A 24900-nucleotide genomic window follows, 5' to 3' on the forward strand; every position below is an offset into this window, starting at 1 on the left:
CTGACTATTGAAACCCACCTGCCTACCCTGGAGACATTCCCATTTTCTGTCACTTAAAATAAGTCCCTTGACTTATACCTGAATATAATATATATCCAACTTCCTGCTGAAATTATCTCCCTGCTCCCAAGGCCACAGACCCAGTGAGTCTGTTTGCTTGTACGGAGTTGGTTTCTCTGTTTGTTCATTTAAATTTAGAGTTGGTTTTCAATGTTGAAAAATTTAGACTTATTCACATTAAAAACCATTGGAGTTTCTATGCTGTCCTCTGAAATTTGGGAGGCATGGCACTACTGAGGTCATGGCAAAAAAATCAGCTGAAGCTGGTACAGGAAAAAGATCCTAGAAACAGAACCGCGCTCAAGCCATCATCTGATTTTTCAACAGAAGTGCTAAAGCAGTGAGATGCGGAAAGGGACGTTTTATCAAACGAACTATTGTTGGAATAGCGAGGTATGGGGAAAATATGAACCTTGACCCCTACATCATACACAAACATTAGTTTGAGATGAATCATAGGCCTAAACGTAAAAGCTAAAACTGTAAAGCTTCTAGAAGAAAACATGAATGAATATATCTCCATGACTCAGGGGCAAGCCCAAAGTTTCTCAGGCAGAGCAAAGATCGCAATTACCGCGTAACAACGTCTTTGCTGGGGCGGCTTGGGCGGCTCAGCGGTAGGGCGCCTGCCTCTGGCTCTGGTCAGGAGTCCAGGACCTGGGATGGAGCCCCATGTCGGGTTCTCTGCTCAGCGGGGAGCCTGCCTCTGCCTCTCCCTCTGCTTGTGCTCTCTCTCTGTCAGATAAATAAATAAAATCTTCTTTTTAAGTGTCTTTGCTTAATTAGATTTCATCAAAATCAAAAATTTCTGCTCATCCAGAAGACGCCATTAAGAAAAGGACTAGACAAACCACCACCTGGGACAAAACAGTTGTGAAACATATATCTGACAAAGGGCTGGTATCCAGGACATATCAAGAACTCCAACAATAATAGAAATAGTAAAAGACAACTCAAAATAAATGGGCAAAAGATTTGGACAGGCGGGGGCGCCTGGATGGCTCAGTCGGTTGAGCATCTGACTCTTGGTTTCAGCTCACGTCATGATCTCAGGGTCGTGAGATAGAGCTCCATGTCAGGCAGGCTCCGCACTCAGCACAGATCTGCTTGAAATTCTCCCTCTCCCTATGCCCCTCCCCCCTCTCACAAATAAATAATAAAATATCTTTCCAAAAAAAAAAAAAAGATTTGAACTGGCACTACACAAAAGAAGATATACAAATGAGCAGTATGTCCATGAAGGATCTGAAGGCTGTGGGGCAACAGAAGTCTCATACATCATTGGTGGGGATACAAAATGGTATAACCACTCGGGTAAAAGGTCTGGCAATTTCTACTAAAACTAAACACACTCTTACCCTCTAGCCCAGCAATTCCACTCCTAGAAATACACCCAGGAGAAACGCAAATATATGCTCACAAAAATACTCATACAAAATATTAATAGCTTTATTCCTAAGAGCCAAAGACTAGCAACAGCCCAGCGGTCCACACACGGTGGATGGCTAAAAGGGTCTGTTCATACAATGGAATACAGTGGAAGACTTCCCAACAATTGAGAGCAATGAACTACGGATACACTCAACGACACGGATGACTCTTTAAAACTTCAAGCTGGGGGAAAGTACGTTCTGTAGGAGTCTGCTTTCATGAAGTTCCAGAGCGGCGAAACTAATTTACGGGAGAAAATAATCCGGTAGTGGCCTTGTTCTCCGCCTTTCTCTTCTCGTTGCTGAGGCCACCATGCTCTTGTCAGTCTCTGGCCCGCAGTCTCCCTGAGACCGAGCACCGTGCCTTCGGTTAAGCGGCAGAGTTCCGACGGAGAGGTATTTGAAGCTGATGTTGAAATCGCCAAGCAATCTGTGACGATCGCGACCATGGTGGGAGATTTGGGAATGGACGAAGGAGGAGGGGATGACCCAGCTCCTATACCAAATGTTAAGGCAACAATATTTAAAAATGGTCATTTAGGGGCGCCTGGGTGGCACAGCGGTTAAGCGTCTGCCTTTGGCTCAGGGCGTGATCCCGGCGTTCCGGGATCGAGCCCCACATCAGGCTCCTCCGCTATGAGCCTGCTTCTTCCTCTCCCACTCCCCCTGCTTGTGTTCCCTCTCTCGCTGGCTGTCTCTATCCTGTCGAATAAATAAATAAAATCTTTAAAAAATAAAAATAAAAAAATAAAATAAATAAAATAAAAATGGTCATTTAGTGGTGAACCGACCACCAGGATGACCCCCACCCCCTCCCCCCGAGGATGATGAGAACAAAGCAAAGCGAACAGATGATATCCCTGTTTGGGACCAAGAATTCCTGAAAGCTAACCAAGGAACACTTTGTCATCTTATTCTGGCTGCAAATTACTTAGAAATCTAAAGTGTCCTTGAAGTGACACACAAGATGGTTGCGGGTACAATCAAGGGGAAAACTCCGGAGGAGATTCGCAACACCTTCGATACCAAAAAGGGCTTTTCCTGAAGCACAGGCAGCCCAGGTATGCAAAGAGGAGCCGTGGTGTGAAAAGTGAAATGTCGTGCCTGACCCTGTAACACTCTGAGGATTGTGCCAAAGACTAGCTGCGCTGCTCTGTCTATAATCGCTGGTATGAGACCAACAGTAGACAAACACAGCAGCAAATCAGCAGTTTGGGCAGAATATTGTCCTCCTTGAAGGTGCAGGTCGAGTACAGGTTCCAAACGTAGGGCTCAGTTTCTTCCAGGATGATCAAAAGTCTCTTTTTTCTTTGCTGTGAATAAATCTGAACTGAGGGTTTTCTCTAGAAGGTGGTATTTGGGGCTTTCCCTCTCTTTGTAGAGCAATTTCTGCCTAGTTTATTGTCTAGTTAACTTTAGTTAATGACCTGATAAAAGTTGGCATTGTAAATAAAACAAGGTGCGAGAAGTTTTCTGAAGTAGAAAAAAAAGAAAGAAAAGAATGGGCACAGTGGCTACCTTGGCGGGGACAGAAGCAGAGACAAACAGGAGGGACTTGAGCAGATCTTTAGGGATAATGGTAGTGTTTTCTATATTGATGGAGGTGGGGGTGATACAGGAGCACACATTTGCCAAAACTTAGTGAATATACACTATAGATGTGTGCATTTCGTTGCCTATAAATTTTACATCAATGGAAAAACTATAAATACTGATCTCTAGTTAACGGTCTACAACCTGATGTATTTAGAGAGAAGTGCACGGCTGTCTGCAACTTCCTTTGACACGCATCAAAAAAGCAAAGTGGAATAATGGATGCAGGCCATGGCTAGATGCATAGATACAGATAAGGCAAGCCAAATGTTAATGGGAGATTCTAGGTAGTAGGTATACATATACTGTAAAGTTCTTTCAACTTTGCTATACATTTGAAATTTTTCACAATAAAATGGGGGGGTGGTCAGCCAGCACTCAGTCTTCGCACTCTTTCAACCAGGGGGTACACTCTCCAGTTTGCCACGCTCCCTACCCCACCTTATTGCCTCAAGCCCACCCTGCTTCACTCATTTACATTTCCTGCACCCCCTGGTCCAGGGACGTTTTGTCCTAGACACACACCACATATCCTAATGGCTGTTAAAGAAAACTCCCGAAGAGGTCGAATGAGCATTGCACCAATCCCACCACTTACCAGTTTTGTGATCTTGGGCAATTTAATTCACCTCTGAGCCTTGATTTTCTCGTCTGTAGATGAGGCGAAATGGTGAACATAAAGTTGCTAGCACACAGCGGGCACCAGACACACGTTGACTGTTATTACACAGTTGAGTATCCTGACGTCGTAGATGTAAACAGATAGAGGAGTGTTTGCTTTTCACAGTAGGAAACTCTCTAGAGTTTACACGCAGGGGAAAGAATGGGAACACTTTTTGCTGGAAACTGCCCTATGTGCTTTCACTAAATTTCCTCACACGGGAAAAGCAAATGCCACCTGTACCTGTGAGCTAAATAAACACAGTCTCTTCAACGGAGAAGTCAATGAGATAGCTGCAATAATAAACATGCATTTGAGTTGCAAGGGTGGCAAAGAAAGCTTCAGGGAAGAAGGAACACTTGAGTTGGGTCTTGCAGGAGGGATAGGAGTTTTCCAGGTAGCCCTGGGGAAGGAGGGCTGTCCAGGCAGAAAGAACAGCATAGGCAAAGGCATTGAGCAATGAAAAAGCAATGGGATGGGGAGCCTGGGTGGCTCAGTGGCTTAAGGGTCCGACTCTTGATGTCTGGCTCAGGTCGTGGTCTCAGGGTCCTGAGATCGAGCCCTGCATCGGACTCCACACTCAGCAGGGAGTCTGCTTGAGATTCTCTGTCTCCCTCTCCCCCTCTTCCCTTCCCCTACCACTCTCTCTCTCTCAAATAAATAAATAAATCTTAAAAAAGAAAGAAAAAGAAAGAAAGAAAGAAAGAAAGAAAAAGAAGAAGAAAGAAGAAGGAAGGAAGGAAGGAAGGAAGGAAGGAAGGAAGGAAGGAAGGAAGGAAGGAAGGAAGGAAGGAAGAAAGAAAGAGAAAGAAGAGGGGATCCTCAAATTCGGCCAACAGCTTTTACTAGTAGAGCCCAGGGAAGGCAGGAGAGAAGACTGAAGAGGGATGTGGTGGCTAAATCGTGCCCCATTTGGCTTGCGGCAGGTTTGGGTTTTGTGCTGCGGATTAAGAGCTTCCGGCCCATTTTAGGAAGCTCTTAGGAAGCTCTTTCTACAGCGCGGAGGGCTCGATTGACCGCAAAGCGCCCTGAGGCAGGGAAACCAGCCCTCTACCAGGGCGGCCCACTGCTCAGCTGAACTGATGGCGATCATTGTTAAGCACATGGGTTCCAGGGCCCCACGTCAGACCTATTCAGTCAGAGTGTAGGAGAAGGGCCTGGGAATCCAGATAATTAACAAGCACCCCAGGTTTCTAACAAGCTTAGAAAACAGTGAGTCCAGGAGATGGTGTCCACTCCCCTCCGAAAGGAGGTTAAGGCCGGAACTGAGGCATTGAGGGAAGAGGAGACCAGGCATATTACAGCCTGATTAATCTTAAATAATGTGGCAAGCGGTTGCCTGTGGGGGTGGTGACTTCCGGGCATGACTGTGTAGACGGCTGTACCGTTGACTGAGATAGGGAACGCAGAGGAAAGGTCAAGTTTAGGGAGAGGAGATAATGACTTCTGCTTGGCCAGATGAATCACCATCTTGATAGCCAGTACGGTCTGGGTCGTGGTAGGAGTTCCCGCCGCGAAGGTCACCCAAGGAGAGATGATGGCGTGAGAAGGGGGAGAGCAATAGCTCCCAGATGCGCTCATTTTCTCTTGTGCTTCTCACACAAATCCGTAACTTGAATATCTCACATCTTCCAACCATGTTAAACTGTAATCAGGACAATAAATTACAGGCATGAAGTTTGAAAATAGACAAGCAGAAAAGTAAACATTCCCTGAGTCTCCAAAACCCAGATGCATGACAGAGTCAAGCCGCCTCCCGCCTTTTGACTTAAGCCAGGGACAGAGCTGGGTGACACTGACAGGCCCCAGAGGAAACTCCATCTCCCACATGCCCCGGTGCTATCTACGGAATAAACATTCTGCTGCATAGATGATCCTCCTAGAACTACAGAGATGGCATAAAGAATATACTAGTTCCTAGAAAACCTGGGCTGAATCACATGAAGGTGGGCAACCTAACCTCTCAGAGCCTCGTCTTGTTCTTGCAGACACTAAGGATAACCACTCTCAGGAACAAACGAGGGAACACATGTTAAGACCTGTCAAAAACTGCTCACGGCTCTAAGGAATCACAGAAACCCACTCCCACCAGCTCAAGTCGAAGGGGAGTTTATGGAAATGATACAACAGGCGATCTCGCCAGCTCGCCAGAGCAGGAAATGAAGTACAGTTTGTCACTTAGGCATTTGAGCTGGAAGCCTGACATGATTCCTTACCGTGGCATTCTCTCCGGGGCCACATGGCCTGCCGCGTCTGCCTCTCTCTGCACTCGGCACTCGTCTAACCCACTACCCAGTCTGCCCTTCCTCACTATAAGGAGCTCAGCTTGACGAAGACAGTCAAAGGCAATAACGCCGGCCTGTTGTCCACGCTCCCAGCCTCCACAGCAGTGGCCCCATGTGTGGCTCTGGCAGACGCTTAAGGAGAAGACTGCTGGGAACTCTAGGAAAGCTCTGGCTTTTCCTGACAAAAGGGAAAGATGCTGTTGGGTGCCACCTCTTCCTTTTTCTTCCTTTTGGTGGTGCGAGCCAGAGCTGCAACAGCCATCATGGGACCATGAGGAGAAGGTCAGAAGGATCACAAAGAGGTGGTTCACCCTTGGACTCCATTAAGGGACATTATGTGTAAAATAACAACAAGAATACCACTATGTGTTTAAGCTGTTATGTTTGGTTCTTGTTACTCACAGCTGAAGGACTCTTGACTGATTGAGTGATTCTACTATCACCTGATTTGGGATTTTCCAAACTTCAGTCATTCTCAGACTGTCTGCAGCTCTTGTGCCATGTTCTTCTTTCAATTGATTAACTTTTATCGTAGTAAGTTAAATGCCCACTTTAGTCCTGTGGCTCTCACGTGTGAGTTTTATCCTTTTCTAATACCTGTTAAAATAAATATGTAACATTTAAAATTAAAACACGTTTCCAAGTTGGTAAACATATCCCCCCACGACGAGGGTGGTGCACCCCAACTCCACCGAGAAGTTCCTGCCCTCAGGACCCTTCCAGACCTTGCCTGTCCACCTGGCTGTTCATTTGTATCCCTTGTAATACACTGGTAAATGTAAGTAAAAATTATAATTTTTAATTAAATTAAATTAAATTAAAATTGATTCACCACAGGAGACCCCAAATCATCTCATTTTTCCCAGTGGGACCCTTCACAAAAGCAAAACCAGCTCTGTCTCTGTCTCTGATATTCCTGTTCCACGTTCCCAGGAGGGATGCTAGTGATCGGGGTCTTCTCCTGAGCCACATGGCATGTAAAGCCATACACACCTCAAGGAATTCAGGCGAGATGGAGATAATAGGCAGTTCTATCACAGCCTTATAAAGGATGAAGAAGAAGGAGGAGGAGGAAGAGGAGGAGGAGGAAAGGAGGAAATGGGGGGGGGAGAAGAAGGGGGAGGAGGAGAAGAGAAGAAGAAGAAAGAAGAAAAAGAAGGAGGAGAAGAAAAAGAAAGAGGAGGGGGAGGAGAAGGAGAAGGAGAAGGAGAAGAAGAAGAAGAAGAAGAAGAAGAAGAAGAAGAAGAGGAAGAAAGGGGAGGGGGAGGAGAAGAGGAAGAGGTAGAAGTTCTCATTGCAAAACTAGGATGTCCGTGTACCTGAGAATAAAAGAATTAGGGAATATGGTCAGTCCTTTTCTATGCCTGTGCAGAGCAAGCTGCACAGCTGGGGAAGAACTAGGAATACCAGGCTAGCTGGTACTGCTGGTCCAGCGGAAGCTGGAAGCTCCTTCATAAGTTCCTGAAGACTTCGCCATGTCCACCTCTCAACATCATCAATCTAGCACTCATTCTGTTGTAAAGCAACATTTCAAGACATCAGAGGAAAGATGGGCTATTCAACACGTGGTGTTAGGATAGCTGGAAATTTACTGGGGAAAAAATTAAGTTATATTCTCAATTCACTCCACTCCCATATACATACATACAAAATTCAGATGGATTAAAGATTTAAACATGAAAGAATTAAACCACAACTTATAGTATGCTCATAGACTATCATGCAGCAGCTAGAAAAGGCAGAGGTCAAATTATTGGTACTAACAAGGAGATATTTAGCTATTGTTCAATGGAAGAGCAAGTTATAAGTAACATATGTAGAATGATACTATTTATGTTAAATATGTGTATATCTCCATACAAATATATGAATGTAAATATATTAGATTTTGAAAGAACAGATCTTAATCAGATAACTGTGATTGCTTCTAAGAAAGTGACTAGAATGAAATAAAGAAAAATAAATAAAATAAAACAAAAAAGAAAGCGACTAGAATGTAATCATATATTGTCCATCTAATTAAAAAATAAGCAGAAAAGGATAAAATTTTAATGAAAAAGTTTAAACTACAAAGTAATAGAGGAAAAATATAATTTTTAATAATCTTTTAATAATCTTTTTTTAATAATCTTTTAATAATCGTGATAATCAGCTTACTTAGGACTATGTCAATGACATAAATAAAATAAAATAAAAATAAAATGGGGTCACCTGGTTGGCTCAGTCAGTAGAGCATGCGACTCTTGATCTCAGGGTCATGAGTTCAATCTCCACGTCGGACACGGAGCCTCCTTAAAAATAAATAAATAAAAATAAATAAAAAATAAAACAAAATGACAAAAAAGATTGAGAACGGTGACCTGAAAATGTAAAATCCCTATATCACAAAGCAAACCAATGGCATAACTAAAAGATAAATAACAAAATGGAAAAAATATTTGCAACACGATAAAAAGTAATACTATTAAACTATGGATTATTTAGAAACAAATAAGAACATTACAAGCCTAATAGAAAATGAGTAAAAGGCATTAAGAAGCTCTCCATAAAAGAACACATGCAAATGGCCAAAACCCATGTTCGAGATGTTCCACCTTACTACCAATTACAGATCAGCAAATTAAAATGAGGTGTCATTTTTCACTTAGATTAATTAACAGGATTAAAAAGATTTATAAGCCAGTTGTTAGCAAGAGTGTGGGGAAACAGGCAGCCTTAGCTTCTGTTAATGAAATTGGCAGAATTGGCAATTTTCAAATTGGCAGAGCCTTCTGGAGGGCAATTTAGAGATGGGTATCAAAATTTTAAATATGCACACGTTTCCTCTTCCAGAAATTTATTTTAAGAAAATAATGGTGCAGGGGCGCCTGGGTGGCTCAGTCATTAAGCGTCTGCCTTCGGCTCAGGGCGTGATCCCGGGTCCTGGGATCAAGCCCCACATGAGGCTTCTCCGCCGGCAGCCTGCTTCTTCCTCTCCCACTCCCCCTGCTTGTGTTCCTCTCTCGCTGGCTGTCTCTCTCTCTGTCAAATAAATAAATAAAATCTTAAAAAAAAAAGAGAGAGAAGAAAAGAAAAGAAAAGAAAAGAAAAGAAAAGAAAAGAAAAGAAAAGAAAAGAATGGCGCAGGTGTGCAAAGTGGTATGAACAAGAATGGTCATTGTATTGGAAAATTAGAAACAAGCTAAATGCTAATCAAAGGGTTTTTGTTAAAATAAATGTAGGAAACTCACAGCTGTTATGGAGACCAGAGACCAGGCAGGTGTTAGAAAGATAAGGATGATATTTACATATTGACATAAAGGATATAAGGTGAAAGTGAGAGAAACAGCTCACACAATTCCATATATTGTCTTTTGTTTAATATGTAACCCATGGGCAAGGTAGCCGCTCCCCATTAACAATGGTTATCTCTGTGGGTTAGAATTTCAAGGGAAATTTTCTATATTATTTAAAATTTTAAACAAGGAACATGTGTTACACGTATGATAACTAAAGTCAATAAGGATTTCATTTTGAAAAATTTAAGGAAAAAATATGCTATGTATGCTGTCCTGTACAGGGTTTGTGCACGTACCCTGCCATTCAACAGTATTATTAGTTTATTATGTGAATGGCGGTGTCTTGGTGGACGCAAAAGACAATGGACCCTGAGTTCTGGGGACATCCCTCTACTTGCTGACACCAGACCAACACGTCGCTGGGCCCACCCCACACCTTCCTCCTTTACTCCTGCCACAGTGCAGCAGCTATCCCTTGGCCATCCCAAAGCCAATCTTGTGCCCTAGAATCCTTCGCCCTGTTGCTTTCTTGGAAGTCTCACACTATTATCATCTTCGCTTTATCTTCAATTTCTCCTTTCTTGAAGCCTACTTGTCGGCAATGAGAACTGCTCAAGGCTTTTCCATACTAATGAAAGGAAGGAAAGAAAGAGGGAAGGAGGAAGGGAGGGAGCAAATAAATTCTAGATAGAATTATTGGGGATGAGGAAGAAGGAAGGGGACAGGCGGAGAGAAGAGGAGAGGAAAGAGTCTCCTTGGGCATATTTTCCATTCTTAACATTCTTAAAGAACTATGTTAGCTTGACTATAATAAAAGCTTGATAGAGTAAGCAGTATAAAAGCAAGACCATAAGATAAGCAGAAAAGGTGCTCTCTCCCCCCGTGACCAAGAATGCCACCCAGTCCCTCACATCCCAGCACCTGCCTTGGGCTGCCCTCTCTTGTTGTTAGAACCTGGATGATCTCAATAGTGGATGATTCCTCTCCCTCCAGTTATCACTCAACCTCTCCCCGCTATGGCCAGACTTCTAGAAAGAACTGTCTACTTGCCCTCCGCTTCCTCACCTCCTGAACATTCCTCAGCCCATGAACTTGGCTGCTGAGCCCCACCACTCCACCAAACCCAGTTCTCCCCAGGGATACCTCAGTCCTGTCTCAACTTCTTAGCAGCATTCAGCCCCACACTCTTGTATCTATCCTTTCTTGGTAGCCTTTGCCAGTGTTTCCTCTCCAACCTGACTTTTCAGTTTTGAGGCTCCCAGCACCCAGTCCTGAGATCCTTGCTCTCCCTCTATCCTCTTTCCTAGGCAGTTCCATCCTAGGCAGCGAGCTAATCACTGTACAAAACACCAAGACCTCTAGGAGATACTGGCCTCATCACTATCTCCACCAGGATGTCTCACAGATCTCATTCATCCATTCATTCATTGCCTCGAGCACCTACTATGTGTCATGAACTACCCTAGGCACTGGTTCAAGAGTGAAGAATAGAATAGGCATGGTTCATGCCCTTGAGCAGCTCAACTTGTCTGCAACTGAACTCAAGATCTTCCCTCAACCAACATGCTCCTCCGTGTTCTCTACCTGTAAATGACATTATCACCACCCACCTGCTCAAGCCAGAAATCTGAACTTTATAGCTGACACTATGCTTTTCCTTATCCTTCCTGTGGGAGACACACTCTAAAGTGTCATGCTTTGGTATAACTCCTTCCCCTTGAGGCAGACCTGTGACTTGCTTCTAAGCAGTAGAATGAGGCCAAAGTGGTTGATGTCAGCGCCTTGTTTAGGGTGTGTTATATGGCAAGGGTGACAGGATGCCAGGCCCAGGACTATGTTATATAAGACTCCATCCTGCAGGCTGAAGTGAGAGAGACTCCCTTGCTAGCTTTAAAGAAGTAAGCTGTCATATTTGTCAAGGAACTGTGGGCGATCCCCTGACAGCCGGAAAGAAAACCGAGATCTCAGCGCTACAAATTGCAAGGAGATGAATTCTGCCAAGCACCTGAGGGAGTTTGGAAGTGGGTCTTCTCCCAGCTGATCCTCTGGTGAGACCACAGCCCCAGTCAGCACCTAACTGACATCTGGTAAGGGCCCGGGCAGAGGACCCAGCCCTCTGCGCCTGGACTCCTGACCATGGAAACCGTGAGATAATACATGAGTGTTGTTGAGTTGCTGAGTTTGGGGTGATTTGTTGCTCAACATGGAAAACTACTGCAGCATCTCTCCCATCCACCACCAGAACTTTGGGATTTCTTCACTAAAATATTTCTCGAAAACATTCAATTCTCTCCATCTCCACTACTCCACCCAGAGCAAACTGTCATCGTCTTGTAGCAGACGAAGAGAACAGCCTCCTGGTCTCCCGTCACGTTTGCCCCTCCTCTCAGCACTGGGCCAAGGCATGAGAGCATCCCCGGCAAGCAAATAACTTGGCATTCCTTCAGCGCAGCATTTACTTCAGCAGACGTGAGGAGAAATTGTCTATTAATAAAAGCAGTATGCCTCTCAACTTAAGCCAAAATGGGAAGTTCGATACATGTGATTTTCCAAAGCAGACAACTTTTTGGGAGGCACATTAAACCACATAAAATTTAAATAAAATAAATCACTAATTTCCTGTAAATAGCACAACCCATTACATTATTCATGTTCAGACTTCCAGCTGAGTGTACTGAATGACAGCTCTTGGCTGACTCATCTCAGGTTGGGGGGGTACAGCTCGCATACGTCTATCACGAGTTTTTAATTTTGAAGAACAGTTGATCTGTATCCTTTCATGGCTTGTGCTTTAGTGTCACGTCTAAGTAACCATTGTCAAATCCAAGGCGATGAAGATTTTGCCCCCATGTTTTCTTCTAGCAGTTTTATAGTTTGGGCATTTATATTTAGATGGTTGATCCATATTGAATTAACTTTGGTATCAGGAATGAGGTAAGGGTACAACTTCATTCTCTTGCATGCGGTTAACCGATTATTCCAGCACAATTCGTTTAAAGAGAGACTCTCCGGGGGCGCCTGGGTGGCACAGCGGTTAAGCGTCTGCCTTTGGCTCAGGGCGTGATCCCGGCATTATGGGATCGAGCCCCACATCAGGCTCTTCTGCGGTGAGTCTGCTTCTTCCTCTCCCACTCCCCCTGCTTGTGTTCCCTCTCTCGCTGGCTGTCTCTATCTCTGTCGAATAAATAAATAAAATCTTTAAAAATAAATAAATAAAATAAAGAGAGACTCTCCTTTCCCCCAGTGAATGGTCTCTAGACTCTTGTCAAAAATTAACTGGCCATAAATATTGGGTGTATTGCTTCGACTCTCAACTCTATTTCACTGGTCTACATATGTCTGTCTTGATGCCAGTATCACGCTGGGTTTATTGCTGTAATTTTGTAGTAAGTTTTGAAATCAAGAAGTGTGAACCCTCCAATTCTGTTTTTCTTTTTTAAATGTTGTTTTGGCTATCTGGGGCTCCTTGCAGTTCCCTATAAACTTGAAGATTGACTTTTCCATCTCTGGGGGAAAAAAAAAAGTAGCCACTAGAACTGTGAGAGGAAGTGCACTGAACCTGTAGATTGCTTCGGGAATACAGCCATCTTAAGAATATTCAGTCTTCCAATTCGTGACCATGGAATCTTTCATTGATTTAAGTCATCTTCAGTTTCTTTTAGCAATGTTGTGTAGTTTTTAGTGTCTGAGCCTTTCATTTCCTTGGTTATACTTATGCTTAATTTATTATTTTAGAAGCTATTGTAAATAGAATTGTTTTCCTCATTTCCTTTTTAGATTGTTCATTGCTGGTGTATAGAAACACAACTGTTTTTTGTGACTTGATTTTGTACCCTGAAACTCTGCTGAATTCATTTATTAGCTCTAGCATTGTGTGTGTGTGTGGGTGGGTGGGTGGGTGTGGGTGTGGGTGTATTCTATAGGATTTTCTTTACATAGAATCATGTTGTGCATATATAGTTTAATTCTTGATTTCAAATTTCAGTGCCTTTTATTTATTTCTATTGTCTGATTGCCATGGCTACAGCCTCCAGTACAATGTTGAACAGCAATGATGAAAGCAGACATCTTTGTTTTGTCCACAGCCTTTCACAATCAAGGATCTTATTAGTTGTGGGTTTTTTCATACATGTCCATTACCATGTTAAGGAAACTCCCTTCTATTCCTAGTTTTCTGAGTACTTTTATCATGAAAGGGTGCTGAATTTTCTCAAATGCCTTTCCTTATCTATTGGGATGTTCTTTTTTCTTTTCCTTCATTCTGTTAATGTGGTTATTACATTGATTGATCTTATGTTGAACCGTTGCTGTATTTCTGGGAGAAATCACACTCGTCACGGTATATAATCCTTTCAGTGTGCTGTTGGATTTGGTTGGCTAGTATTTCATTGAGGATCTTTGAATCTATGTATTCACAGAAAATATCACTCTACAGTTTACGTTTCTTGTGGCATCTTGGTCTGGGTTTGGTGTTAGGGAAATGGGGGCTTCATAGAATGTGTAGGAAGTTTTCCTTCCTCTTCTGTTTCTTGGAAGAGTTTGAGCAGGGTTGGTATTAATTCTTTAAATTATTCTTTTAAAAGACATTTCTTTCAGAGGGGAGGTGGGTGGGGGTTGCGTGAAATAGATAAAGGGGATTAAGAGTTACAGACTTCCAGTTACAAAATAAATAAGTCACAGAAATGACAAAGTCCAGCATAAGGAATATAGTCACTAAGATGGTAATAACGTTGTTTGGTAACAGATGGTGGTTACACTTACTGTGGTGAGCATGGAGTAATTGTTGGATCATTATATTGTACACTTGAAACAAATAACACTGTACGTAAATTACACCTCAATTTATAAATGAATGAATGAATGAATGAATGAATGAATGAATGAATGAATGCCTTTTCTTTCTCTGGAGGTGTTTTGTTTTAAGTAGGCTCCATGTTTGGCTTCACAACCTTGAGATCAAGACCTGAGCTGAGATCAAGAGTCAGATGCTTAACCAACTGAGCCACCCAGGCACCCCGGGGGGGTTTTATTACTAATTCAATCTTTACTTGTTATAGGTCTATTGATATTTTCTACCGGTTTTTAAGTTTTGGTAATTTGTGTGTCTCTAAGAATTTGTTCATTTCATCTACATTATGTAATTTGTTGGCATATAATTATTCACAATAATCTCCCAAGTCCTTTTACTTTCTGTATGGTCCCCAGTTTCATTTCTGGTTTTAGTAATTTGCATCCTCTCTCTTTCTTTTCTTAGTTAAGCTAAAAAGTTTGTCAATTTTATTATCTTTTCGAAGAAAAGAATTTTTCTTTTGGCTTCATTGTTTTTCTTTATTGTCTTTCTATTCTCTCTCTATGCTCTTTTTTTTTAAGACTTATTTCTTTTAGAGAGAGTGGGGGAGGGGAGGAGCACGGGAGCTGGTGAGAGTCTCAAGCAGACTCCTCACTGAGCCCAGAGCCCAGTGCAGGGCTCCAACCCACAACCCTGAGATCATGACCTGAGCCGAAACCAAGAGTCAGACCCCCAACTGACTACACTACCCAGGTGCCCCTCTGCTCCAATCTTTAACATTTCCTTCCTTTTGCCAGCTTTAGGTTTAGTTTGCTCTTCTTTTTCTAGTTCCTTAAGGTGTAAAGTTAGGGTGTTGATTTGAGATCTTTTGAGATCTTTCTTTTTTAATGTAGGCACTTGCAATTATAAATTTCCTATGAGCACTGCTTTCAATGCCTTCCATCCATTTTGATATATTGTGGTTTTGGTTTATGCATTTCAAAATATTTTCTAATTTCCCTAGTGATTTCTTCTTTGATGTATTGGTTGTCAAAGACTGTGTTGTTCAATTTCTGTTCATTTGTGAATTTTCCAGTTTTCCATCTGTTATTGATTTCTTTAGTGGTTGGAGAAAATATTTTGTATGATTTTGATATTTTAAAATGTATTAAGGTTTTTCTATGGCCTTACATATGGTCTATCCTGGAGAATGTGCTATGTACAGTTGAGAAGAATGTGTATTCTCCTGTTGTAGAGTGGGCTGTTCTGTATATGTGTGCCAAATTTAGTTGGTTTATAGTGTTCGTCAAGTCTTCTATTTCCCTATTGATCTTCTGTTTAGGTGTTCAATCCATTATTGAAAGTGGGACTAAAGTTCAACTCTATTATTATAGATAGACTATTTCTTTCTTCAATTCTGTCAATATTTGCTTCAGATATTGGGGGGGGTCTGTTGTTTGGTGTATATATATGTTTATAATCATTCTATCTTCTTTATGAATTTTTTTAAAAGATTTTATTTACTTATTTGACAGAGAGAGAGACAGCCAGCGAGAGAGGGAACACAAGCAGGGGGAGTGGGAGAGGAAGAAGCAGGCTCCCAGCAGAGCAGGGAGCCTGATGTGGGGCTCAATCCCAGGACCCTGGGATCACGCCCTGAGCCGAGGGCAGACACTTAATGACTGAGCCACCCAGGCGCCCCTATCTTCTTTATGAATTTTATCTATATATAATGTCCTTCTTTGTCTCTTGTAACAACTTTTAACTTAAAATCTCCTTTTCTGATACTAGTATAAACACTGCAGATCACTTTTGGTTAGTATTCACGTGGAATATCTTTTTCTATCCTCTCACTTTCAGCCTATTTGTGTCTTCGGATCTAAAACGAGTCTCTTGTAAGTAACATAAGGTTAGATCATGTTTTTTAATTCATTTTGCCAATCTCTGTCTTTTAATAAAGTTGGTTTACTCTACATTTTAAATGATTACTGATGATGAAGGACTTACTTGTACTATGTGCTATTTGTTTCCTCTACATCTTATATCTTTTTTGTTCTTTATTTCCTCCAACACTGCCTACTTTTGTTTGACTGATTTTTCTAGTGCACAATTTTGACTCCTTCTTCATTTCCTTTTCCACACATTTTTTTCAATTATTATCTTCATGGTTACCATGGAGATTACAATTGACATCCTAAATCCATTTTTATTTTTTTTAAGGATATTTTACTTATTTGAGAGACATAGCATGAGCATGAGGGGGAGGGGTTAGAGGGGGAGGGAGAGAGAATCCCAAGCAGACTCTGCACTGAGAGTCTAACATGGGGCTCAATCCCATTACCATGAGATCACAACCTGAGCCAAAACCAAGAGTCGGTCTCTTAACCCACTGTACCACCCAGGCATCCCCTAAATTTATTTTTAAAATCTAGTTTGAGGGGTGCCTGGGTGGCTCAGTCAGTTAAGCACCTGACTCTTGATTTCAGCTCAGGTCATGATATCAGGGTCTGGAGATCTAACCCCATGGCAGGATTCATGCTGGGCTTGAAGCCTGTTTAAGATTCTCTCTCTCCCTCTCCATCTGCCCCTCCCCACCTCGCACTCTAAAAAATTAATTAATTAATTAAAATCTAGTTTGAATTGATATCGACTTACTTCAATAGCATACATTTACTCTGCTTCTATCCAGCTCCATCTCCTCTTTATTTTGTCATTGTCACAAGTGACATCTTATTCATTGTGTGCCTGTTAACATGGATTTAAAATTATTATTTTCTGCATTTGGCTTTTAAATCATATAGGAAATAAAAAGAGGAGTTACATTCAAAATACAATAATACTAGCTTTTATGTTTATCTATGTGGTTACCTTTACCAATAATCTTTATTTCTTCATAATACTTCAAGTAATCATCTAGGGTCCTTTTGTTTCAGCCTGAAGGGCTCTTGTTAACATTTATTTTATGGAAGGTCTACTAGCAATGAATTTCATTAGTTTTGTTTATCTGGGAATGTCTTAATTTCTCCTTCACTTTTTAAGGATAGTTTTACTGGATATGGAATTCTTGGTTGATGGTTTTTTTCTTTCAGCACTCTAAAGGTTTCATTCCACTGCCTTCTGACCTCTGTGTTTTCAGATGAGAAATCAGCATTAAATCTAATTGAGGATCCCTTGTAAATGACGAGCCACTTCGCTCTTGCTACTTTCAAGATTTTCTCTCTGTTTTTAGCTTTCGACAGTTTGGTTATAATGTATTATAGTGTGGATCTCTGCGATTATCTTACTTCGAGTTCTTGGAGCATACTGGCTAGTGTATAGTCATGACATTGAACAAATTTATAAAGTTTGTCACCATTATTTCTTCAATTATTTCCCCCCTTTCTCTCTTTTCCTTCTGGGATTTCTATAATGTGTATGCTGGTACTGTTGATGGTGTCCCATATGTCCCTTAGGCTCTGTTCATTATTCTTCACTCTCTTTGCTCTGCTCCTCAAACTAGGTAATTTTAATGTGCCCTATCTTCAAGTTTGCTGATTCTTCCTTTTGCCTACTCAAATCTTCTGATAAATTACTCTTATGCTTTTCAGGTCCAGAATTTCTATTTGATTCCTACTTATAATTTTTATCTCTTTATTGATATTATATATCAAAACACAGAACCCTGATTTTTTGGAGTACAAGGTCCCTATTGCCCACACTTGAATCAACAAGTCACACCAGAGATGTGGAATGCCATCCACATGACTACTTGCTGTGGGATGAGGGATGGTAGCTGCTACATGAAACACTAAGACTCACCCAAAGTCACCAGCATCTTTCTTCATCAAGCACTCCCCTAGATGCTGCAAGTGTTCAACTAAACTCCAAAGTTCCAAATAATTTACTCTGACAGCTCTTGCCAGCTCAGTAATTATTTCAATGAAGGGACCAATTCCTGAAGCTTCCTAACTTCACTATCTTCTATGATACCACTCTCTACCCCATAGTAGTCTTGATCCCACAAGAAACAGATGAGAGACTTAAGAGGAGGAGCTATTTACAAAGTGTGGATGTCGGGGTACCTGGGTGGCTGCCTTTGGCTCAAGTCATGATCCTGTTATCTTGGGATTGAGCCCTGCACTGGGCTCCCTGTGCAGTGGGGAGCCTGCTACTCCCTCTCCCACTGCTCCTCCTCACCCCGCTCATTCTCTCTCTCTCTCAAATAAATAAAATCTTTAAAAAATTTTTTTTGGTTGTACAGGAACCACAAGAGAGAGTGCAGTAAGCCAGGACTAACAGCAACCAAGCTGATACCACCTCTAGGCCCTAAGCATTGAGAAATAGGGGTGGTTACCAGGCACTGAAGAAAAGGAAGAGTTGTGCTGAGGTGGTCACCTTGAGAGGAGCTGTGACATTTGGTTGAGAGACACAGCCAGCCTGAAGCAACCTCACAAGGAGGAGGAAGCAGGGGATTAAATACACTGATATCTACCTATCTGTCTGTCTCTCTCTCCTCTCCTTCTCTCTTTCCTCCTCCTGCTGGGCCTCCCTATTAGCCCAAAAGCCCAAGTGCAAGGGGGCCCAGATGATGTGAGAGTGGAAAAGATTGAAGAGTAGATCCAGAGGACTAGATGGAGGATAGCCAGACAGCACCCCAGCCCCAGGATAGCTCCAGCCTCTATCTTCAAGACCAAAAGCAACAAATTTCTGACTGTTTTAGAACAGTCAATTTCCCTACTTTAGACATCAGGGTTCAACAGGATGAAGGTTTAATCTAGAAGCTGTTGTCCTCATTTTTAATGGAGTGTTAGGTCCAGTTTTTTTATACACTGATTTTATCACCCTTGAAACTAAGATACAAAACTATCCAGTTCAGCACCAGATACCGATATTGCATAGTAATCAAAAGCAAGACAGTTGAAGCCTGAATCTCAGCTTAGTGACCATCCACATATGTGATTTTGGTTACATTCTTCAGCCTCTCAGCATCTGTTTCATCATCTACAAAATGAACTAAGAGGGGTACCTACTTCTTAGAGTTGTCCCAGGGATTTAATGAGATAATACATGGAAAGCTCTTCAAACAGTACATAGCACAGAATAAATCCTCAACTGCAACAAATGTTAGCTACTATTGTGCCTCCAGCTGTCAATTTCTTGGCACGTCCCCCCTCCAGCTCTACCCCCCAGTTACTGGTCTGCTTTCACTTTCTGCAAGATACTGTGTTCTCTCACCTCTAGGCCTTCATACATCGCTCTCTTTCTCCCTAGCTAATTCTTATTTTTAAAACACTGAGATGTTTGTTCATATCCATCCATTTCAAAGGCTGAAGATACCAAGTGCAAGCAAGGACAGGGAGCAATGGGAACCCTCACACATTGCCAGAAAAAGTATAAATCAGTACAACTACTTTGGAGAGCAATTTGACAACGTCCAGCAAAGTTGAAGATGTCCGTAGCCCACATAATAGCAGTTACATTCTGAGGAACATACCCTACGGAAATCTTCACATCTATATACAGGAAATAGGTACAAGAATGTTCGAAGTAGCATTGCTTGTAATAGCAGAAATACTGGAAAAAACTTTGGTGTTCTTCAATAGGAGAATGGATGAATACCTTTAAAATCGTAATGTATAAGGGTACATGGTAATGTTATATCACAGTTAAAATACCTACCCGGTAACGACATAGGTAAATCTCAAAAATACATTGTTGACTAAAAGAAACAAGTTTCAAAGGCGATATGGAGTATAAAACTATTAACAAAAGCTTAAAATCATGCAAAATATGTTATACGTTGTTTATGGATACATACATATGCAGTGAAAGTGTAAAAACATGTATGAGAAGAATAAACACCAAATGCAGGGCGATGGTTACCTTTATGGAGGGGAAGGAAGGAGAGAAAGGAATGGAATCTGGTGGGATTCACAGGAAGTTTCGACTCTACTTCTTTTTTAAAAAGCTCCGAAGAAGGTTTAATTATAATGGGTTAAGATTCAAGAAAAGTGGGTGGTAGTACAAAGATGTATCTCCTATTAGTCATAAATTTAAATAAACCAAAAAGCGACATAAAGAAAATGGAAAGAAAATCCATATCAAAAGTCTTTGGCATTCTAAGTCCGCCAGCAGTCAAGGGATTACCCCTTTCCCACCCCTCCCACCCCACTTCCACCCCTTCCTCCATTACGACCAGACCACCGAAGACTCATTTTCTAAAGACTCTAACCCGGTGGAAGGTAGCAGGGAGGCACAGGGCTAATAATGGGATCAAGTGGAAGTCAGCGGGGACTCAAAGCATTCTTCCCCACTCCCATACACTCTGGGAACGCTCACGGCCAAATTTATAAGCCCCCAACACAACTGGAGGATACTTCTCTGGAGAAAAGATCTCCCAATATTGACTTTGTGGGCCCCAATGAAATCTGGCACACCACTGGTCCACCTTATAGCGAAGCCCATTAATCCAGGGCTCCTCACAATATTATGTGCATCTAAATTACATGGTGATCATGTTAAAATGCAGATTCTAGGGGTGCCTGGGTGGCTCAGTCCGTTAAGTGTCTGCCTTAGGCTCAGGTCATGATCCAAGGGTCCTGGGATCGAGTCCTGCATTGGGATCCCTGCTCAGCACAGGAGCCTGCTTCTCCCTCTCCCACTCCCTCTGCTTGTGCTCTCTCTCTCTCTCTCATCTCTGTCAAATAAATACATAAAATCTTTTTTTTAAAAATGCAGATTCTAAATCTGTAGTTTCTAATGGGGACTGAAATTCTGCACGTCCAAAAAGTTCCCAGATGAAGCCAATGCTGGTGGTCCCTTCTGAGTAGCAAGGTGTTAGTAAACTCATCCTGCCCATACACTGAGCCTCCCTTCCACTTCTTAGAGTCTCATTCTTAAATATAAACAGACTGCTAGAGTAGCCAGACTTTAGAGGATGGCCATTAACATAAAAGAAAGAGACCTAAATAAATGAGCATTAAAAAGGACCCAAGAAACAGATAAAAGCAGAGAGCAGAAGAAAAACTAAAAACAAACACACTATAACATCTCAGAGAGACAGAAGACATTCCTGTCCATAAAACAAAAATAGAATAATATGGGGTGGGGTCAGTCATTAAAAAGGTCTTTGGAATTAAAGATAGAAAAACTGAAACTCAAAATGGTTAAAGATAATGACAAGGAAATATCCCAGAAAAAAACAGGACAACAAAAACCAACAAACAACGGGTAGAGAGTTTCTGTTTTGCAAGATGAAAACAAGCGGTTGCATAACAATGTGAATTTTCTTAACACTACTGAATAGTACACGTAAAAATGGCTAAGACAACAAATTTTATGTTATGTATATTTTACCACAACTAAAAATAAAAATCAGGGGCACCCAGATGACTCAGTCAGAAGAGCAATTCTTAACCCTGGGGTCATGAGTTCAAGCCCCATGTGGGGTGTAGAGATTACTTAAATAAATAAAACTTAATAAATCAATCAAACAAACAAAAAAATACCCCAAAGAGGGGCGCCTGGGTGGTGCAGTCCTTAAGCGTCTGCCTTTAGCTCAGGGCGTGATCCCAGAGCTCTGGGATCGAGCCCCGCATCAGGCTCCTCTGCTGAGGGCCTGCTTCTTCCTCTCCCACTCCCCCTGCTTGTGTTCCCTCTCTCCCTGGCTGTGTCTCTCTCTGGCTGTGTCTCTCTCTCTGTCAAATAAATAAATAAAATCTTTAAAAAAAAATACCCCAAAGAAATCGTAAATAGAAAAGAAAATTAAAGAATCAATCCAGAGTGGAACTTCTAAATAACAGGCATTCCAGAAAGAGAACAAAGAAAATGAAGAAGAAATTACCAAGGATATAATACAAGAAAATTTCCTCCCAAACTGAAGTACATGAGTTTCCAGTTTGAATGAGTCCTCAGCACAAAAACATTAAGAGTCACAGCAAAACATATTACTATATAATTTCCAACCAATAGCCTAAAGAGAAAATTCTAATGTTTCCAGAGATGGAGAAGACATAACATACAAAGGATCAGGAATAGGAATAGGAATCAGACTTTTTAAATAGTACCCTTGGATGGCTGAAGAAAATGGAGTAATACTTTCAAAATTATGAGGAAAAAAATATTTTCAAATTTGAAATCAATAACCAGCTGTTAAAAAACAAAATTTAGGGGTGCCTGGGTGGCTCAGTCAGTTGAGTGTCTGCCTTCGGCTCAGGTCATGATCTCAGGGTCCTGGGATCGGGCCCTGCATCCTGCTCCCTGCTCAGGGGGGAGTCTGCTTCTCCTTCTCCCTCTGCCCCCTCTCCAGCCCATGTGCACACCCTCTCTCTCTCTCTCTCAAATAAATTTAAAAAATTTTAAAAATTTAACCAAGTTAATTTGAAGATCTAATTGGCTTTATTAAATGATTCATAATCAGGCAACACCCCATCCAGTAGAGGGGAGCTCTGAGGGCTACAGAAAAGGACACGTTTGTTTGTTTAAATAGGCTCCATGCCCAATGTGGGGCTTGGACTCACAACCTTAAGATCAGGAGTCACACACTCTACAGACCAAGCCAGCCAGGACACTCCAGGAAAGGTTTATAAAGGTAGGTTATGGAAGTCAAACAGAAAAAAGGATTATTTCAGGTGAGGTCACCTTCACTTGGGGACAAAAGGGTCTTAGTAGGTGGATTACTTCATCTTCCTTTGGGGAAATGGAGAGGGCCCGTGAGACCGATAACCTTATTGGTGCTGATCAGGAAATTCCTGACTAATGGTTTAGACTATATTTCTAAGGGAGGTTGAAAGTATAATTTGATTAGGTATTAAGCCCAGGCTGGTGAGTTGGCCTAAGTAACACCATTTTGGGTTTCTTTTTAACACAGCCCAACCACAATTCAAGTGTTAGAATAAAGATATTTTTAAATATGAGGGCACCTGGCTGGTTCAGTCAGTAGAGCGTGTGACTCTTGATCTCAGGGTCCTGAGCTAGAGCCACACTTTGGGTGCAGAGACTACTTTAAAAAAAAAAAAAAAAGGTATTTTCAAATATGCAGATTCCAACCACATATCCCTTAAGTCTCTTGCTTAGGAAGTTACTAGAGAAGATGCTTTAGCAAAACAAGGAAGTAAACCAAGAAAAGAAGCCACTGGATCCAGGAAGTAGGCTAAAAGGCCCAGAACAGCAGTGAAGGAAAATCCCAGAATCCCATTGGTACAGCAAGTCTAGAGAGCAGTCAATCCAGAATGAAACAAGAGAAAGGAGGGCTCTGGGACAAAGACTAGAGAAAAAGTGGAATTTATGTATTGGAGTATATGGAAAATACTGCTAGATTTTGACAGAGTCCTAGAGCACTTGGGAGAGGGGATGGGCAGGCAACTGTGGATAATACAGAAAATTTACAACAGAGAAAAAAGGCAATAATTAAGTCTAAGAAAAATGAAGGGTTGTATAAGCTAGAAGGCATAGTTGTAGTGTACTTTGGGGCTCATTGGTAAGCAATATTTGCATACATAATGTAAATGCTGATTATTGGTTTCACCAAAAATTGTTACATAACTGCGGGGGGGGGGGGGGCAGAACTGAAAGATCATGTTCTTATCATGGCAGGAAGTCAACAGATAATACTTAAAATTAACACATCAAGAACTAGTATCACAAGCATTTGTTTCAATATACTGATGGAATCAGGATGAATATAGAGTTGAAGATACTGCCTTTATAAAGTAGCCCAGGGAACTGCTTTTTTCATTACAAGACTTTTAGCTTATATATATATTTATTTTTATACCGTGTAGGTGCATTATTTTAGTTCAATAAACATTAATGCTAAAATATTAGCATATAAGAATCTGTTTTAAAGAGCTGTCTGGGCCTCCACGATAGGAGCTAGTTTTTGTTCATTTTTTGGATTCTCCCCTTCCACCCCAGGAGTACGTAGCAGAAAATAAATCAATGCATGTAGAAGAGACTCAACTAAGTTTGTTAGATTCTCCATGGAGGAGGGGAAATACAGAACAAGGCACACAGCCAGAAGGTGCAGACTCTGCACGCAGGTAAGTACGAAGATACTGAAAGGTAAGGGTGTCAAAGAAATCAAATCATGTTCGTGGCACCCAGAGGCATGACGAACCCATTCACCTACGTGACTTGTCATTGCTTTCCTTCATTGCCCGTTTAACTAATCTGTAGTTACATAATTGAGAGTTGGTTTTGTTTCCTTTTTTTTTTTTTTTTTTAGATTTTTAAAATTTGTTTATTAGAGAGAGAGACAGCCAGCGAGAGAGGGAGAGGAGAGGAAGAAGCAGGCTCCCAGTGCAGCAGGGAGCCCCATGCGGGGCTCGATCCCAGGACTCGGGGATCACGCCCTGAGCCAAAGGCAGACGCTTAATGACTGAGCCACCCAGGCGCCCCTAGTTTTCTTTCCTTTACCAGACTATAAGCTCCACGAGGGCAGGACGTTGTATCATTCACCGCTGTACCCCCAGCATAGAGCATGAGCCCGCTAAATATTTGTTGGAGAAATGAATTCGTGATGGTGTCGCTAGATAGCCATTAGCGAAACATGAATAAAGGGCATACCGACAATCTGAGAGCCAAGAAGCCGGCTGGGAGAGGACAAGAGCAAGCTTCTCGCGGCACCTCTGAAATGACAAGACCGGAAGGGTGGAGCTGGACCTTTGGGACCAGCGGGAGGGAGGGGCTGGAGGGTGAGGCAGACATTGGAGAATGACAGCCGACGATGAGAAAAAACCTACGAGAGCTGGAAGTGCGGGGGAGGTCTGTGGCAAAGGGGAAGGGACCACGGTATGGGGTGGGGGATTGCGCATGCGCCAGCCCAGCCTCCGCGGCGTCCCTGCGT

General features: G+C 42.0%; 1 long non-coding RNA gene across 2 annotated transcripts; it reads right to left on the minus strand.

Moving 5' to 3' along the window:
- Positions 1 to 1493: 1493 nt before the first annotated feature.
- On the minus strand, positions 1494 to 24830 carry LOC123779418 (uncharacterized). Of its 2 annotated transcripts, XR_015725154.1 has the most exons (5): positions 24621 to 24830; positions 8241 to 8320; positions 6473 to 6626; positions 3682 to 5389; positions 1494 to 2192 (listed from the first exon to the last, which is right to left on the minus strand). It is a non-coding gene; the product is annotated as an uncharacterized LOC123779418 (long non-coding RNA). The 2 variants fall into 2 exon arrangements; XR_006776191.2 differs by having other exon boundaries at positions 1494 to 5389; positions 24621 to 24828.
- Between the last annotated feature and the right edge of the window lie 70 nt (positions 24831 to 24900).

Source organism: Ursus americanus, chromosome 1 (assembly GCF_024610735.1).
Source record: "Ursus americanus isolate L20-20 chromosome 1, mUrsAme1.1.p, whole genome shotgun sequence".
In the NCBI taxonomy this organism is placed as follows: domain Eukaryota; kingdom Metazoa; phylum Chordata; class Mammalia; order Carnivora; family Ursidae; genus Ursus; species Ursus americanus.